Genomic DNA, 17,431 nt, shown 5'->3' on the forward strand with positions numbered 1-17,431 from the left:
GTGCTGGTGGATTTGCCGTAAATGGTTTCCTCGCCTACGCCGACCGCCTTCAGAATGCAATCCACCTTCTGCAGCGAATCATCATGGGAAAACTCTGGTTCCTTCCAGTTGGCGTAGAGGCGTTTTATTCGTCGGTAGAAGGAATCCTTTTCGAGCATGATATTCGACATTTACGGCGCCGTTGTGAATGTAAACCAGAACATTCAAGCTGTCAGAAATACCAGGTTGCCAAATATACCACAATATTCGTATTTTACAAAAAAAAAATGCAGCTTGCTCTATGACAGCCCCGTAATGTGGGTAGATCACCTTTTCGTGGTACGTTACGGGATGTAAGATCTACCACCAATTCCTAGTTCCGACTACTTCAAACTAGGGGAACAGGATTTTTCAGTAATCAAAGGAACACATCTTAGTCCTTGTTACTTTTTATGCCTTGTTGATAATGACAAGACTCGACTTTGTCTACCGAGGCTGATCTTGAAAGAAGGAAAAAAATGAGTTAGTTGTCTTCATCCATGTGATTCCTAATCTTCTATTCGTTGTTCCCTAGTTTGAAGTGGTTAAGACTAGGGTTCTGATGCATGGTCATTATCGGTGTCATACCTTAATTTTGTTGCTAAGGAATCCAATTTTGATTGACAAAGGGGCGCACATTTGGAGGATGTTTCAACACTCCGAAGGGTATAAATAGCGGGACCTTTCAATTAGAGTCGGATCCTTGCGATAAATGCAAGAGTGGCAACTGTAAAAAAAAATCGAATTCTTCATCATTTCTCAATAGTGATGGAGTAATACGACATCCACTAAACTAAGGACACGGGATATACTACAATAGATCAATTTACTGGTCGCAGTAGTGTTAGGTCCCGAACAGAGGAAAAAAAATGACCGGCAGGAACGCTCCTTTATTACTTCTCTCGATAGACATAGCATGCAAGCACGTGGTTGGTTGATTAAGGCCAGAAAGTTTGATCAATTTTCAATAGTTTATCAATGATAAACTATTATAATATTTATTTCAAACCAATCTTACATCAAATGTGAATCTTATTTTGTGATAAGAATTAAAATCTATTAATAAATGGATATGTTATACGCGTTATAAACCTGACACTATTTCGTCACACATTTTTTTTCTATTTGTACCCTAGTATATTCTACAAAGACGGGCATAACTGTAAATCTACGCATCAAGAAAAAGATCAAGCACATACAAATAGACATAACTATTTCTCCTCAATCTTCGTACACGCATTCAACGTTCAATTTAAATATTATTTGTTTCGCGAATTCACCACCTGGCATCAGATAACTTTGACGTTTCGATACATTCTATAGAACTTGTATGCAACATTGTTTGAAACTTGGAAATCAAGCTATTTTTGCGCAAATAGCTCGCAAAGTGTCGCTAGTGAGTTCCGTGACAATGAAAACCGACACCGAACAATGGAACTGAAGCTGTGCCTTAGATTTTGGAGGTTAAATTCAAGGTCAACCGAGTCACTCAAGGTAAACACAGGCAAAACACAATATATCACTAAATTATAACGTTATGAACACTTGAAACTAAATTTCAGCAAACAAATTAACAAATTTAAAGCGAACAATGTTTAATTCGTTGACGAAAAACCTGGTGCCTTCGGTGAAGTTTTTGTGCTTAAAAAGTCCCATCTTTTGGTACTGGCCAAAATTACAGTGGTCCTCATTAGGGTGGTCCGGAATCTAGTCATGCGGTGAAAAATTGCAGATTCTGCATGCTTTTTATGAAAATCTATAATTGTTTGTTTGTTTATTGATTTATTTGATAAGGCTCAATCGAATTAACTTTACGGACCCGAGGATTCTTGTTTAAAGGGTGATACGGTCAAAATTTGGTCAATATCAACTTGACGTATTTCTTTCAATTTTGCATTTAAAAAACCTGAACACCCCTCATTTTGAAGGTGTGTGTGTGTAGAATGTTGCTCTTATTTTGATTTTGGAATTCACTCTTCAGTTGTCAAAATGCCGTCCAAGCAAGAAGAGCAGCGTATCAAAATTTTGCTCGCGCATCGCGAAAATCCGAGCTACTCGCACGCAAAGTTGGCAAAATCGCTAAAAGTTGCCAAATCAACCGTTACAAATGTAATTAAAGTGTTTGGGGAACGTTTGTCGACAGCCAGGAAGTCTGGATCGGGGGGAAATCGAAAACCGGAAGCCGCTGAGACGACAAAGAGAGTTGTCGGTAGTTTCAAGCGAAACCCTAACCTCTCTCTCCGAGATGCCGCAAATAAGCTGGGTGTATCGTCTACAACCGTGCATCGAGCCAAAAAACGAGCCGGACTATCGACTTACAAGAAGGTAGTGACTCCAAATCGCGATGATAAACAAAATACGACGGCCAAAGCGCGATCCCGGAGGCTGTACACGACGATGCTGACGAAGTTTGACTGCGTGGTAATGGACGACGAAACCTACGTCAAAGCCGACTACAAGCAGCTTCCGGGACAGGAGTTTTATACGGCAAAAGGAAGGGGAAAGGTAGCAGATGTTTTCAAGCACATGAAACTGTCAAAGTTCGCAAAGAAATATCTGGTTTGGCAAGCCATCTGTACCTGTGGCTTGAAAAGCAGCATTTTCATAGCTTCCGGGACTGTCAACCAAGAAATTTACGTGAAAGAGTGTTTGAATAAACGTCTGCTGCCTTTCCTGAAGAAACACGGTTGTTCCGTACTGTTTTGGCCGGATTTGGATCTTGCCATTACGGTAAAAAGGCCATGGAGTGGTACGCCGCCAACAACGTGCAGGTGGTTCCCAAGGACAAGAACCCTCCCAACACGCCAGAGCTCCGCCCAATTGAGAAATACTGGGCTATTGTCAAGCGGAACCTAAAGAAGACCAAAAAAACTGCTAAGGGCGAGCAGCAGTTCAAGGCAAACTGGCTTTCTGCGGCGAAGAAGGTGGACAAGGTGGCTGTACAAAATCTGATGGCAGGGGTCAAGCGTAAGGCCCGGCAATTCGGATTTGGAAAAGCGGAAGCCTAACTGAATATTTTTCCTGAATTTTGTACTAATTGAACTTGAAAAGAAATTTAATTTGATTTTTTAAATAAACGATTTCACCGATTTACACGCGTTTTCCCTTGACCAAATTTTGACCGTATCACCCTTTACTATACAAAACATAGTAACTAAAGTCAAAAGGTACAGCACAATAAACGCTTTATCTTCCGCTATCCAAGTAGCCTCCTCCATCAGAATAGGATCCGCTTCCAGGGGTTTCATTGTATGGCAGTCTCGCCAACGGGGGGCAGAGCGCTTCCATTCCATCACTCACACACTTATCACTATGGACCCAAAGGTCAGGACCAATAGCGTGGAAGGAATTTATCGAAAAATCATGGTTCTCGGTAATAGAATGGAAGTGCAAGCAGTAGTAGGTTTTTTAGATTTGTGGGTAGTTATATTTTTGAGTGCATGGGGGAATGCTGTCAACAATGCTGTCGGTTTGTTTACCAACAATAGCTGACGTTTTGTTTTAACCTAACTTATTTCCTAACCTGAACTTCAGAGCTAGGATTAATGTCATTGTTGATGTTGATCAAAATGGAATCAGTTTTATCATTTAATTGTTGGGGGTCCAACTAGAAATCAAGCAAGGCGGACCCAGGTACGATCCTTGTGTAGCGAGGACCGAATGGACCAGATCCCGCCAGTCAGATGATTGTCCGCGGGAAGATTGTTCAAAGGAGGATTGTCCGCATGAGGATTGTTTGAAGGAGAATTGTCTGCTACCGACGAGTCAAGGAGTACGTGGAGGAAGAAGATTATCCGGAACTCTGAAGCTCTTTATATGTTCCAGGGGGAACGATACATTCGGATGCATCCTATATCCCCATCAAATTTATCCATAAAATTCTGCTTATATATCCAGAACATCAGTCAGAACTTTTTTTCTCCAGACATCCTTATTCGATTTTTTGTCTATTTTTCAGTATATCCTGAATATCCCTGTTGATCCTTCTGTCTATCCCGAAAATTCTTTCAATTCCGCTCGCATGCCGTCACAGTGTTGCCATATCTTTTTTGAAGCAACATGCATCAGGATGAGTGTCGTTCCCCAACGTTTTCCTTGAACGTCATTGATTGTCTCTGAAGATCTTTCCTGGAACTATCTTCCTGCGGACAATCGTCCAGTGGACAATCTTCCTCTGATCAATCTTCCTGTGGACCAGTGTTGGAAAAGTTCGCGATATTTCATGAAGTTCACCAAGGGAAAAGCTCGCGAGTCATAGGGAACTTTGATGAACTTTTCCATCACTGCTGCGGACAATTCTCTTCCTCCAAATAATCTTCGTGTGGACAATCCTCTTTCGAACAATCCTTCTGCGGACAACCCTCTTTCGAACAATCTTCCTGTGGACAATCCTCCTAAGGACAATCCTCTTCCAAACTATCTTCCTGCGGACAATCGTCCTGTGGACAATCTTCTTCTGAACAATCTTCCTGCGGACAATCCTCCTTCGAACAATCCTCCTCCAAACAATCTTCCTGTCTACAATCTTCCTGCGGACAATTCTCCTGCGGGCAATCCTTCTTCGAACAATCCTCTTTCGAACAATCCTCCCGCGGACAATCCTCTTCCTCCGAATAATCTTTCTCCTCGACTCGTCGGTAGCGGACAATATTCCTGCGGACAATATTCCTGCGGACAATATTCCTGCGGACAATCCTGCTGATAATCCTCCTTCGAACCAATCCTCCTCCGAACAATCTTCCTGCGGACAATTCTCCTTAGTACAATCTTCTCCCGAACAATCTTCTTGCGGACAATCCTCCTCCGAACAATCCTCCTAACAATCCTTCGAACAACCTTCTCCCGAGCAAACTTCCTGTCGACAATCCTCCTTTGAACAATCTTCCTGCGGACAATCCTTATTCGAACAATCTTCCTGGGTACAATCGTTCTTCGAACAATCCTCCTGCGGACAATCCTCCTGGGGACAATCCAAATCTATGATGTTCAAGGGCCCTGGAGCTAATGAACTATTAGATTAGATAATTAACTATTTTAACTAGTTCCGCTTTTTTTGTTAGCATCCATGCCTCTCACGCCAAAGTCACGAGTTCAAATCTCAAAATGGCGAAACAAAAAGAAACGTGCTAAGGGATATGACACACCTCAATCTGACTGCCACGGCAGCGGTTACCGCGCTTTTTTTTGCTGGCGCTTTTGCTGGCAGTTGTGCTGTCTGTGTCACTTTTGACACCTGTTCTGGTAGAAATTGCTGTCTTTTGCTCTAGTACCGGGTGCACCAGGTACACTAAAAAACAGCTAGGTGAACCAAAAAAAAAAAAAATCGCGTGAAGGAGGTCCTTACCCTTTGGGTCCATGCTTATCACGAAATGGTTGCTTTTATAAGCCGACGATGAATCGACCGAAAGAACTGATGATGAAGAACAATGAGGAGGACCACACAATGGTTGATGTCAAGTAAACAGACGATCACGTAACACACATCGAGAGTGGCCTGTTTCTGTCGACAGCCGAGTGAACACTGCCAAATGTTCACTGACACGTTTGACGCATCTTAGTACGAATCTGACATTCGCACACAGATTCGAATAAAACTTCCCAATATCTATTGGATAAAACGCTATAATCATCATTAGGGAACAATGATGCTGATTTAATGGTAACATATAGGGGAAATGGCTCTAATGTTGGCCTATGGATCTAAGACTGGGCTCATCGCTAAAAATATGCTATTTATCAATTTTATCTAGATGAATGCGTCATTGGGACGGTACTAATGAATATTTTTGGTCGTTATTGAAAATTTAGTCGATTGCTGAATTTATGCATGGGCCCAAATTAGGGACATTTAGGCCGACATTACATCCATTTTCTCTACATATTGACATAGTTTTCTTTTTTATCTAGTTCATTTATTTGGAAGGCTCAATCGCATTAGCTTTGCGGAGCCGATAATTCATTGTTTGTAACGAAATTCACTTATGTCTAGTAGGAGTTAGGCCGAATACTCAAGGTAAGAAGGGTACGTTGTCGAAGGATATGATCAGGGAAGGAGCTTGGGGTGGCGTTTTGTTGTTTCATCAGAGCGTTGTTGCCAGTATGAACGGTAGTGCGGTTCTAGATTCGGCTGGAGTTCGACCGGCAATGGTGACATGTGGGTGACAAGACAAACAAAAATTAATAAAGAGAGACAAGGAATAACATTCTTATACTAGACATTTGTAGAAACATATTAATCGACTGCATATAGCAGATTGAAAGGTTTTTTTAATAGTTCAATTGATTGACTTACAACACTGTACAGATTCAAACGTTTGAAATGGTCTCTGGAGCCACATTCACATCTTTACCATATCAACAACATATTGATTTGTTTCAGCATTCACTATCTGCTAAAGCTTCAATGTTTACAGTAGTAAGTATGCAACAATGAGATTTAAACACAATAAAGTGAAATTGGATGTAACAATGGAGACCTCAATGAAAAAAATTTATATTTATAGGCTCAAAGCAATTTCATAAAAGTACATTGGAGGCCGGTAGCTCTTCCCACTCTTCCACCCATCACATGGCATCTCCCAACTTCGCTGCCAGTGGCAGGGACGGACATGTAACATGTAACAAAACCACAACCATGACGACGGTTGACAAAAGCGATTAGTGCTTGTTGTGGCGATGACAAATAAAAAGCTGACCCACACTGCTGCCGTCAAGCATAATATCGAAACCATTCAAATTGATCGGGACACCCCCACGTCCCGTTCAATTTTGATCCAGCCCATTTTGACGAAAAAACAACTTCATTATTAATTAAATAAATATAGTTCACCTACTGGCTACTGCCAGGACAGTGGAAGGCAAACTTGCATCATCAGTTCTGCCCCCATACAAACGGTTCACTGAATAGTGATAACTTTTCGACAACTTTCACTTAGCCGTCATAATCCAATTACCGTTTAGCTTCGAGAGCTTAACGAAGCATACCCTCGTTAGCGTCGAGGGGTCCATCGTGACAATTTACGACCAGCAGAACGAGCATCGATGATAGAAAAAAAAAGTTTGTCTAATTATTTCTCAACATTGAAACTCCACGCTGCTTATTGAAATGTGATGCTCTGGTGCACTCTCTCCCCCCACCCCCCTCCTACCCATAACAAAGTGGCCACCTTTTGACGAGCAAATGCAGTGAAGTGTGCTAGACTAGGGTAGGTGTTCCAGCAATGGTGGTGTACCTTTGGCTGTGGTAAAGGGGTGGAAACTCAAATAGCTTTATTTTATCGTCGGTTAATTCACTTAAAATAAAGTAAATTTGCATATTTGAAAGTACGACGAAACGGAATTATTTTCAGCTCACATATTCCGCGAAATGAACGAAAAGAAATTTCCGAAAAAAGTAACACGATACTTTACTTTGGTGGCAGAATTTCGCGGAATCAAACGAAAAATTTAGTAATATTTGTCGGATTTTTTAAAGCTGCTTCTTAATTTAAAAAAAAAATGAAATATACGTATTATACCGTTATATTAACCTTGCTATAGTAGTACATACCTCTCATAACACTACCTTGCTCACGTACACCTGCTTTCGTACATTCCATGTTTTCCCGCAAGTTGAGTCCTTTCAATAATTTTCTCTCGCCATGCAATGATGCCAACCCTGCAATGCGATCCAGTTCTTGAAACTGCCGAAAAAAATCAGCAGCGCTGGTGATCCATAACAAAGTTAAGCTCCAACGGAGGGGGGCGAAACATCTAAATCTCAAGTTTAGATGATCAACAAATCTCATACTGCGAATCAATCTTCGAAAAATCTTCTTTCATTTGTCGCATCTACTTGCATCGCGCATCATCTGTTTGCAGGAAATCTTCAGAATCGTCATCAATCTTCTTTCTATCTACTCAGCGTACGCGCAGCTAGCCACAGCAAAACACAATCTTTTCTGCATCGTAGATAGAGTCGTCCCCCTCGGCTCCAACCATGTAACATTAAATACGGCAAGGTGGCAACAAATGTAATCTGATTTAGTTGTTTTCGAATTGACGAACACAATTTGCGTGAATCATGCTTTCCATTACCATTATCTAGAAAACTCTATCTATTTTCCGCAACGCGGCGCGACATGTACCAAGCCAATAGAGCTAACAAATATAATATAGAAGAAGAATAGCGCTGGTGTTCCCTTTGATGTTGAATAATACCGGGTACAGAACTGTCAAACTGCATAGTTTTTTCTCGATTTGACAGTTGTGTCCCTATAGGCCTTTTTAATATAAACTAAACGTTCGATTCAACCTCTGGTGGTGAATAGGAGAACGTCAAAAAGAGTGTTGTGAGCAGAATTTTTTTCCTTGAGACATAGGAAGCGGAACACTTTTTTACTTTTCCTGATAAATTGATTCATCTGAGATGCTCCAACACTTGATTTTCAGTTGAAAAATTTAATTCTGTATCGTTTTTGCAAGGATCCTGCTAGTGTCCAGGAATATTTTTGTTGAGAAAAATGGAAAATTAAAAAAGTGCCTTAGTGGTTATGATCTTCCGGATTTCTTGTGTGTGAATAGTTAAGGTGCAAATCAGTTCAGATTTGTGGAAAATCGTACAATAAGACAATTACCGATGGAAATTGGCAAGATTTTGAATGAAAAATGCAGTAATTTGCGTTGGGGAAAATACTTATTCTGATGTAAACAAATGGTTTGGTTGACGTTTCTTCTCGGCGCGCTCTACGTTGGTGGTGAATTAAAAAGGCCTATTAGATGTAAGGAAAAGATGTTTGTACAGCGACGGCATCGCTATTCTTCCTCTATAGTTTATTAGCTCTATTACCAAGTCTAATCATAGGAAAAGGAGGCGCTGTCAAATTATCACCAGAGCACCAGAGCACCAGAGCACCAGAGCACCAGAGCACCAGAGCACCAGAGCACCAGAGAAATTTGGCATCACTCGAGTTGTTCGCTGATGACAGGCGTTGCAGTCCTGTGGATAATGCGCCTTATGCTTGAAGAAGTATTATTAGATAAATGAATAAATAGTTATAAAGTGTAACCTGTTGTGGTAATTATTTCCGGCCGTCACAAAAAAACTAAAATTTTGATACAAACCTCAAATAGTTCTTGTTCCCGTAAGCGACAACAAGAGGCGGTAAACAAATTTCCGTAAACTTAACGAACTTTATTAACAGTTGTTAAATTTTCCCTGTAGGTTAAATTTTCATCAGTTTTAAGCATAACTACTACTACTGTTAGATGTGTTCTGTGACTTACGTTTAGTGTTTTCCTTTTATTTCCACAACGTCCGGAAAGCTGTCTTGTACGGTAGTAGTTGTTTGGGGATCCTTGAACTAACGATTCTGCCCTGACCTTTGACCTCCAACTAATGGTTTTAAGTAATACGGCAAAATCTGTGCCATAGTGTAAGTTTCAGGTTAAATTTTGAACGAACTAATAAACAGCAATAAATATCTTTTTAAATTCATTTACCTTGATAAATCACTAAATCACTTATGCTAACCAGCTAACTAACTAATTAAATTCACTATTTAAGCTCCGACTAGCTTTTAGATTAGTTTTTAACTGCATAAAATAATAAAGAAAATGTAAGCACGCTTCGCTTTTTGACGGCTATCCATTCCACCGAATCGTACCAGTGGCGGTGTGTTCCGATGGGGTTCTGCCGACAGCGGAGGCGCGTTCGCATATTGCGTAAAAGTTCTCATAGAATGTTGAATCCAGCCCCATAATCTTGAAAAGTTTTCTAAGACCAGGATTTTGAAAAAGTTCTCAACTGAAAGCTCAGAATTTTAACAATTCCTTTTGATCCTGGATGCTGGATTAATAATTGATCGATCAAAATTTAACAGACTTTAAGCCGTAGATTAAATTTAAGGACTGTAGTCATATCATCAGTTAAGGCCCAAACGCAATGTGGGCGGAAGCGGAACGGAAACGGAAAGTTTGACAGTTGTCACAACTGACATCAAGAAGCCTAACCGATGTCGAATTGATTCTAACTAGTTTTCATTCGGACAAGTAGGCTTACTCAGATCGGGCTTTTCCGCTGCCGCTGCCGTTCCGCTTCCGCTGCCGTTCCGCTTCTGCTGCCGTTCCGCTTCCGCTGTCATTGCGCTTGGGCCTTTAGTTTGCCTTATTTAAATACCTTTCCCATGCGAATGCTCCATTAAGTTCCTTCCAATTTAGAATACTACACGGATAGAAATCTCCTTATACCTTTTGGCAAATTTCTATTGCTGATTATTCATAAAATGTATAAGTCAACTAATAAGCAGACGCCTTGCAAAAAGTTTATGAAGATCATGTGCCAAATGAAATGTATAAGCGGTCACACATACCTTTTATGCATTCTTATAGGACCTATATGGTTTGTCTTATGGAATGTATAAGGCTGATGTTTGGCAAAAATGTATAAGTGAAACACATGAATAAAATAATTGATTTTCGTTTCGTGTACTCATAATCCCCATAATAGTAACTTCAAAACTATCGTAATCCGGGGGCAAATTGATCACCGGGGTGAAATTGATCAATTTCATGTACGTTTTTCATAGTGACATATTTTGAGAAAAAAAAATGTCTCGTTACCACATCTGCTCCAGGTATTAGGCTACACAATTGTTAAGTAACATTTACTGCTATCTGAAAGAAATTCGGAGCGGTTGGTACGGTATGTCCACGCATCCTTCTACCCCTGTAGATTCAAGAAATGTTCCCATTTATTTCCAAGAATCATCTTTGCAGCAAATACAACGCAGTAGGCCTGGCCGTATTGATGTTTATATCATATCTCAGATATGCTGTAAACATCAATTAGACAAGAAAAATGATTAGACCTCATCTAACCTAATCATTTTCCTGGATGCTTTCTCGTACTGGCTGCGTTTGTATTAGATTAGATTAGATTAGATTATTGCTATCTGAAAGAAAGGATTCTAGCGCTCTTTCGTAAGAATCGTGAAAAACGGCTAATGTTCATGCTCTTATAACTTATAACTGTGGATTTGAGGACATACCTCAAATCCCCTCATCCATCAATGTATGAGTTAGGCTAAAGAGTGTGAGTTTGATTAGCATTGTCGCATTAATAACCCTTCGCTCAATTTCAACTTCTATTCAATTTTCTCACTGTCGTACTCTTATGGAATTATCGATCGATAAAGCTTCTTAAAAGTTCCCTGCGGAACTTTTTAGCAACTTGAAAGTTTATAAAAAGGTCCGTCAAAGCCCACATGAACCAATCCGAACAAGTCTTTATTAGTAATAAAATTTCATGTACGTAAATACGAAATAATCAGTGGCTCAAATAAATCATTATTTTTATATTCATGCAGTGCATCAATATTCTATCCATGGATCTAAAAAAAAATAAATTTAAGAGCATTTTCCATGCGGGTATTCAAGTCGGTCAGCTGGTGCTGATAACTCGAACAGCAGGCGGGAGAACAGCTCACTTTAATTTACATCAGATGGCGTAGCGGTTCGTGCTGGGACTCTTAATCTGGGTTTAGACAGGACAAGTCAATTTATCAAGTCAGTTGACCTCAACTGACTTGAACGCGAATTGAACGTGTAAAACATGCCATTCAACTGACTTGATCAACTCACACGAATTGAAAAAGTTGAACCAGACTCAACTTTTCAAGCCAATTGATCATTTTGTCAAGCTTCTGCATTCATGTTCCATCAGATGTCACTGCTGTTATTTGCGGTGACATCTATCGGAAACTACACACAATCTGGTTTCCTATACCGTATGCGTGATAAATAAGGTTCCCGTTTCACCTGTGCATACAATGCCTTGGTTTTCTTTGCATGCACGTAACCTATAGCTCATACCGTAGTAGACTGTGTATAAAAGAAAATGATTTACTTAGTTTGACAGTGGCACCATGACGAAGTGGCAGCGTATTCGTGATTTGTCCCACGCGCAAATGTCGCAAAAAGACATTTCAATCGCCGTGGGAGTGTCCCGGTGGACTGTCAAAAGTGTTTTAGACCGAGAAAAGAAAGGACAACTATCCGCAAAGGTGGCCACAGGTCGTCCGAGGTCAGCTCGGGTTCAGAGGGTTATAGCTGCTATCCAAAGGAAGATTCGGGTGAATCCAGTGCGTTCAAATGGCAAAGGAACACGGGATCAGTGACTTTACGGCACGGAAGATCGTAAAGGAAGATTGCGGGGCGAAGTCGAGGGCACGGAAAAAAAAACTCACATGATTACCAACCGCATCCGGGAGCTACGAGTCGAACGATGCAAGAAAATCTTGAACTTCCTTCCGGTAATCCTGTTCACCGACGAGAGGATGTTTACCGGCGATCCCAGAACCGACCGGTATGTTAGTTCTCTTCCGGTAAAAGACGTGGCCGACGAACACAAGAACGTGTATCTGACCAAGCATTCTGCTAGCGTTATGGTGTTTGGATTGGTGGCTTCCAATGGCAAAAAAATTGACCCGGTGTTCATTCCAGAAGGCGACAAGGTCAACACGGAGGTCTTCATCGGGATTTTAAGTAAGTATGTTCTTCCGTGGATTCGGAACAGTACGGTCCGAAGCCAAATGTAGTATTTCAACAAGATGGGCCTCCGTGCCACGCCTCGAACCGCACTCAGAAGTGGTTGCAGGAACATCTGTTGTTCTGGGCGATCTTACTAGATTACTCAATATAGCGCGTCATGAAGGCCAAGGCCTGTTCTAAACGCCACCCGAGTACACGAGCCTCAGACAAACATTGACCCGTACCTGGAGAGAAATGGATCCAGACTACATTATTAGAACCTGCCGAGCATTCCGGAAGCGTGTGGAGGCTGTAATTGCAGCAAGTGGAAACTCGATCGATGATTAACATAGTTTAAGACTTTGAGAAACATCTCCCCTTTGAATAAACAAAAAACTCGAAAACGAAATTTTTGAGATTTTTTTTAAATTTTGACATTGCTTAATGGTGCAAACATTATCACGCATACGGTAATTGTTCACAGAGGACACTGCAGTGCAAAACATGTCTGGTACCTCTGTATATGCATTTGGATTATTATTCGAAGTCCCTCCTTTTTTACACATTCTGCACACAAAATAGCTCACCCCTCACAGAATTTCCCGCCGATTTCTATGTATGGGGCGGGGCATAAATTATCTTTTGCGCAGAATATGTAAAAAGGAGGGATTTCAAATGTAAAAGTAAATGCATATATAGAGGTACCAGACATGTTTTGTAGTGACAGGTCCTCTATTGTATAATCTGTGAAAGGGAAATTACAAATCGAGTGTCTACTAAATTCATGGCATGTTGAGAAATTGAGGTCGTGAGAGCAAATTTTCGCTCTCAAATTTGAATTTTTTGGCTCTCTGGGAACTGGTAGTAAAGCAGGTAAAACCATAGAGGTAACTCTAAGACCAGAAGGTCCCGAAGAAACGAGCTCAACTTTTTGGCTCAGCTCTGGTACTCTCTTCGGTCCCAAGCTAATCGATTCACCCCTCGAAAAACCAATAACCCCTCATTTTATCTGTCAAACTTTCATAGCGAATCAAAACAAACATTGCGTAGTACTAGAATTTCGACTAGAATGGGATACGTTAATCGTTTGCTTGGGACCAATAGGCTATTCAAGTAGTGAGCCAATTTAAAATCGTTAGTTTCGTATTGATTGTTGGTAAAACTGTATGGAGAAATCTTTTGAATTTGAAATTTTAGTTAATTGTAGCATGTTTAACAATAATTTCCGGGAAAAAACTGAACGACAAAGTCCCTGATTAATTTCTTTAGGTTGTCGTTCACTTTTTTTCAACAGAATATGCCCCGAAAGTGAATTATTCCCACTTCTCTCAATTTCTATATGGGGATTTTTATCACTTCCTACCTGTGAAACAGCGCCATCTGACTTGAGGTGATCAAATGACTTGCCTAGGCTGAACCCAGCTTTACACAGAAGGACTGGTTTAATTCTTCAAACAGCTCTAATACACTACTACCAACACTACTACTAACGATAACGGTAGGCAGGCGGGCATTACGTTACCTTCGCATCGTGTACACCGATCGCTCCCAAACGCGCTACCAAAATAAGAGCGATTCTGTCGGGAAGCATCGGGTGCTCAAATTTAGCAGCGCGATAGGAGCGCGAGAGCTAAGAGGAAGATGAGACAACTGGCTTCTTACTCTTTTATCTCTATCTCTATCTCTATACTCTATCTTACGCACTTCAAATCGGCCAATCACGAGCTGGTTCGGGTTTAACAGAAAAGTGGTTCGTTTTCACCCCGCGAGACAGGGTTGCTGTCGTTGGTTTGTTGTTGTTGTTATTGTCTATTGACTTCTTGCCGCAAGATATCACTAATACAACCTTGGTAGTGTAGCCGTGTAAAAGCAATTTGTGTATTATTTTCAACAACAAAATCCGCTGTCAAAGTGCTCGAGTTGACAGCGATTTGTTTTTTTTTTCAACCAACTAAACGCATGTATTAGTGAAACTCCTCACTAATACTAACGCTGATAGAGAAGTATTTTTTTTTTGCGGTTGAGTTTTAAATTCACAGGTGGGCCTTTTTCAACTGTTTTCAAGTTGGCGTAGTTAAAGATAAGTTACAAGTTCAGTAATAGTTTAGTCAAAGTTTAAAAAAAGTTTTGTTAATTTGTTAAAGTTACGTTAAAGTTTGGTAAAATATAAATAGAGTTTAAATAAAGCCAAAGTTAAGTAAAGACTTTGATAAAGTTGTGTGAAGGTTGAAATAAAGTACAGTTACATTTAAGTTAAAACTAAGCTAAAGTTAACATAAAGTTAAGTGATAGTTTAGTTGATGTATAAATGAAGTCGGATCCCAACAGCGAGTCTGAAGCTGGATCTCAATAGGTAATCCGAAGTGGGGAATTCGAAGATGCTTTCCAACAGGGAATCCGAAGCCGGATACCTACAAATTAAGTTAAATTTAAGTTAATGTTTAGTTAAAGTTAATCGAAAGCTAAGTTAAAGTTAAGCTAAATTTAAGTAAATGATAAGTTAAATTTAAGTTAAAGTTATGTTAAAGCGAAGACATCATATGAAGACTGGCAACTTTGCTAGAATAAAAGTGACAGATACAGTAGCGATGCGCTTGAGTGAAGGTGGAAGCAACGCATAGAAAAATTAGCAAATACACAAACCTTTCTTCTGAGGATGTAATTTTTGCTATTAAATTCGTTCGAACTATTACCTTTGAGCGCGTTTGAGCGGCAGATGACGCGATTGCACCTGTCTTATAGCGTGCGTATGAGAAAATGGAAGAGTTGCCAGTCTTATTGATATGTTGTCTTAGGTTAAAGATAAATTAAATTAGTTGCTTAGTAAAAGTTTATTAAACATTGAGTTAATAAGATAGAATCCAGTTAAATTTAAATTAAGGCAAAGTTTAGTGCAGGTTTAGTTAAAGTTAATGATAGTTTGAAGTTAAGTATAAGTTGTGATAAAGTTAAATTTAAATTGTGTTAAAATTCAGTAAAAGATAAGTTGAAGTTAAGATAAACTTTAAGTTATGTTAAATAAATAAGATAAATTTAAGTTAAAGCTAAGCTAATGTTAAGTGAAAATTAAGTTTAAGTTAAGTTAAATTAGTTAATTATTAAAACTTAATTCAAAAATAAGTTATAGTTTTATTTAAGACAACATCAAGTTATGGTAAAAGTTTTGTTTAAGTCTAGTTAAAGTTAAGTAAAAGTTATGACAAAGTTAAATTAAAATTGTGTGTAAGATTAGTTATATTTAAAGTTATGTTAAATAAATAAGATAAATTTAAGTTAAAGTAAGTTAACGATATGTGAAAGTTAAGTTAAAGTTTAGTAAATGTAATGTTAAAATTCAGAGTTGGTTGGAAATGCTATCTAACATGAAGCTTTAGTGTGATAATTTAATAGCTAGAAGATAGTCTGAAGAGGGTAGGTTGATAGTTCCGCTAGAGTACGGCAGTATGAAAATTGAATAGAAGTTGAAAATGAGCGAAGGGCCATTAATGCGACAGTAAATTAAGTCACTTCGGTCGGAGGCGAACCAGCCTAAGGCTGAAAGCCTCCTAAATAAAGCTAAATTAATTAATTAATTAAGTCACTTCTTTACCTAGATTGTACAATGTAGGAGGAGATTTGAAGTATTGAAGAATTACTTCAAATCTCCTCGTACATTGTACGAGCTAGGTGAAGAAGCGAGCGTCTTACTGTCGCATTAATAATGTCGCATTCATACTGCCGTACTCTAGTTGAACTATCTATTCACCTACTCTTTTCAGACTATCCTCTAGCTAATAAATTATCACACTAAAGCTTCACGTTAGATAGCATATCCAACCAACTCTGAAAATCGAAACTTCACGTATGAAGTAAAGGGTGATACGGTCAAAATTTGGTCAAGGGAAAACGCGTGTAAATCGGTGAAATCGTTTATTTAAAAAATCAAATTAAATTTATTTTTCAAGTTCAATTAGTATAAAATTCAGGAAAAATATTAAGTAAGGCTTCCGCTTTTCCAAATCCGAATTGCCGGGCCTTACGCTTGACCCCTGCCATCAGATTTTGTACAGCCACCTTGTCCACCTTCTTCGCCGCAGAAAGCCAGTTTGCCTTGAACTGCTGCTCGCCCTTAGCAGTTTTTTTGGTCTTCTTTAGGTTCCGCTTGACAATAGCCCAGTATTTCTCAATTGGGCGGAGCTATGGCGTGTTGGGAGGGTTCTTGTCCTTGGGAACCACCTGCACGTTGTTGGCGGCGTACCACTCCATGGCCTTTTTACCGTAATGGCAAGATGCCAAATCCGGCCAAAACAGTACGGAACAACCGTGTTTCTTCAGGAAAGGCAGCAGACGTTTATTCAAACACTCTTTCACGTAAATTTCTTGGTTGACAGTCCCGGAAGCTATGAAAATGCTGCTTTTCAAGCCACAGGTACAGATGGCTTGCCAAACCAGATATTTCTTTGCGAACTTTGACAGTTTCATGTGCTTGAAAACATCTGCTACCTTTCCCCTTCCTTTTGCCGTATAAAACTCCTGTCCCGGAAGCTGCTTGTAGTCGGCTTTGACGTAGGTTTCGTCGTCCATTACCACGCAGTCAAACTTCGTCAGCATCGTCGTGTACAGCCTCCGGGATCGCGCTTTGGCCGTCGTATTTTGTTTATCATCGCGATTTGGAGTCACTACCTTCTTTTAGTCGATAGTCCGGCTCGTTTTTTGACTCGATGCACGGTTGTAGACGATACACCCAGCTTATTTGCGGCATCTCGGAGAGAGAGGTTAGGGTTTTGCTTGAAACTACCGGCAATCTCTTTGTCGTCTCAGCGGCTTCCGGTTTTCGATTTCCCCCCGATCCAGACTTCCTGGCTGTCGACAAACGTTCCCCAAACACTTTAATTACATTTGTAACGGTTGATTTGGCAACTTTTAG

Source organism: Ochlerotatus camptorhynchus, unplaced genomic scaffold (assembly GCF_037179485.1).
Source record: "Ochlerotatus camptorhynchus isolate MF236.1 unplaced genomic scaffold, CSIRO-AGI_Acam_v1.1 ptg000248l, whole genome shotgun sequence".
Lineage (NCBI taxonomy): Eukaryota > Metazoa > Arthropoda > Insecta > Diptera > Culicidae > Ochlerotatus > Ochlerotatus camptorhynchus.